Here is a 2,407-nt window from a genome sequence, read left to right as displayed (position 1 = left end):
GTGGGAGGTCAATGCCACCGGTCTGTAGTCACTGAGGCCGCTGGGGCACGGCGTCTTTGGCACAGGGACGAGGCAGGACGTCTTCCACTGTACAGGAACCCTCCGGAGCCTCAGGGGGCAGGGGAAACAAAGATCGGTGCCCAGGGGTCAGGGGAACAAAGGTCAGTGTCCAGGGTCAGGGGAAACAAAGGTTCTGGTTAAACCCAGAAGAAACAAAGGTTGGTGCCCAGGGGTCGGGAGAAACAAATGTTCTGGTTTAAACTCAGGGGAAACAAAGGGGTCTTGTTAAATGAGACTGATGCAGGGCAGGTATTGACCCAGCCTAGCCAAATTGGAATCCTCAGAGTGAACCCTTCAGATCTAATGTGGGACAGAGACATTCTCCAGAACCGTGGAAACTGAGGGCAAAGATGAATGTGCACCTTCTCAGAACAATGCCAAACGAGCACCTCAAGGAGACAGTCTGCTTAAAGAGCGGGGCTCAGGTACCATAACCGGACTGACCAAAGTCCCAGATGGACATGGTCTCTTCAGCAACATCCTGGAGATTGTGGAAAGCTAGTTTCTCAGCTGGACACAGAGGCGTTGGTGACACATCCGGTAGAACCGTTGACGCACAGCCCACAGAGACCCAGGATCAATCGTGACCTGAGCAGAGCATTCTGCAGTCGGTGCGTGTTGTGACCATGAGTGACCCATATGGAGACCAGAACTTGTTTTAAGCACACCCAACACAGGAAAAAAAAATCAGTACTGTCTCCTCTACATATTTTTTCATAATCGTACACAGCACATTCCTGTCAGATCAGCCTTCCGTCTTCGTTCCAGCCCAATCCAGTCTCTCCCCATGACTGAAACCCTCCCAATCAGACCACATCTTGATGAGTCTCCTCCGTACCCTCTCCAGCACACCCTCGACCTACCCATGGTTCAGCAACCAAAATGCACCCAGTCCTCTCAGTGAGACCCAGGCTGCGTTTGTATAGTTTCAACACAACCTCTCAGCTTTTAAGATCTGAAGACACAGGAGCCAAATTAGGCCATTCGGCCCATTGAGTCTGCTCTGCCGCTCAGTCGTGGCTGGTTCATTATCCCTCTGATCCCACCCCCCCCCCCCCGCCCTTCTCCTGCCTTCTCCCTGTAACCTTTGACACTCTGACTAATCAACCTGGGGCGCCAGTTAATGCAATACCAATACAGCTCGGAGCATGGTAGTTCAGAGTTCAATTCTGACGCCCTCTGTAAGGCGTTTGTACCTCCTCCCCGCGGGACGGGTGAGTTTCCTCCGGGGGCTCCGCTCTCCTCCCACAATCCAAAGACGTACCGGTTATTAGGTTAATTGCTCATTGTAAATTGTCTTATGATTAGGGTGTGGTTAAATCGGCTCACAGGGTCGATTCCGCGCTCTATCTCTAAATATAAACAGCTGATTTATTTTCCCTCTCAACCCCATTCTCCTGCCCCCGTAACCTTTGACGTCCTTACTACTCAAGAACCTATCAATCCTCGCTTTAAATATACCCTGCGTCCTCCACAGCCATCTGTGGCAATGAATTCCACGGATTCTCCGCCCATTGACTAAAGAAATTCCTCCTTATCTCTGTTCTAAAGGGACGTCTTTGTATTCTGAAGCTGTGCCCTCTGGCCCGAGACTCCACCCGCGACAGGAAACATCCGCTCCGCTTTATCTTCTGTTGAAGGCAAGCATGTGGGCCGAAGGGCCTGTACTGTGCTGTACTGTTCTATGTCATTGAGTGATGATGGAGTTCAGATATATCTCACCTCCCGTGATTAAGTAACCTCGCCCTTCCCAGTCTCAGTAGACAGACGGCAGTCGCCCTAAAGATAGGCGCAACGACCTGAATCTGAGCGGGCGCGCAGACAGTCAAACACTGAACCAAGGGCTTAGTCCGGGACGGGCTTTTCGTGCCGGCCAACAAAAGCCAACACGTAGTCGGCAGGATTCGAACCTGCGCGGGGAGACCCCAATGGATTTCTAGTCCATCGCCTTAACCACTCGGCCACGACTACCGAAGTGGCAGAAGTTTGCGGCAGACGCTGCAAAAACATCAGAAGATTCACGCATGAGATAAGACCGGAGTTTCAGAGTCTGTAGGTTCGCTCCTTTTTCTGAGAACCAGCCAGAGGCAACGCTCAATGAATAAATTCTGTCCCTACACCTCCTCCCTCACCAGCACTGGGGGACCCGAGCAGGGGTCACAATTCATTTTCCGGTCTGGCGGTCTGCACTACAGTAACGAGACCCGACGTAGACCGGAGGACGAGCACCTTCGCTCCGCAAAACGCCGGATTCCCCATTTTAAATCTACGAGGGGTGATTGATAAGTTCGTGCCCTAGGGTAGAATGGCTCAATTTTAGAAAACCTAGCACATTTATTTTTCAACA

The 2,407-nt window shown here is 51.6% G+C and overlaps 1 non-coding gene across 1 annotated transcript; it reads right to left on the bottom strand.

Moving 5' to 3' along the window:
* Window positions 1-1,949: 1,949 nt before the first annotated feature.
* On the bottom strand, window positions 1,950-2,031 carry trnas-aga (transfer RNA serine (anticodon AGA)). Its single transcript has one exon. It is a non-coding gene; the product is annotated as a tRNA-Ser (tRNA).
* Between the last annotated feature and the right edge of the window lie 376 nt (window positions 2,032-2,407).

Source organism: Mobula hypostoma, chromosome 22 (genome assembly GCF_963921235.1).
Source record: "Mobula hypostoma chromosome 22, sMobHyp1.1, whole genome shotgun sequence".
In the NCBI taxonomy this organism is placed as follows: Eukaryota; Metazoa; Chordata; class Chondrichthyes; order Myliobatiformes; family Myliobatidae; genus Mobula; species Mobula hypostoma.
This window is presented reverse-complemented; position numbering and strand designations above follow the sequence as displayed.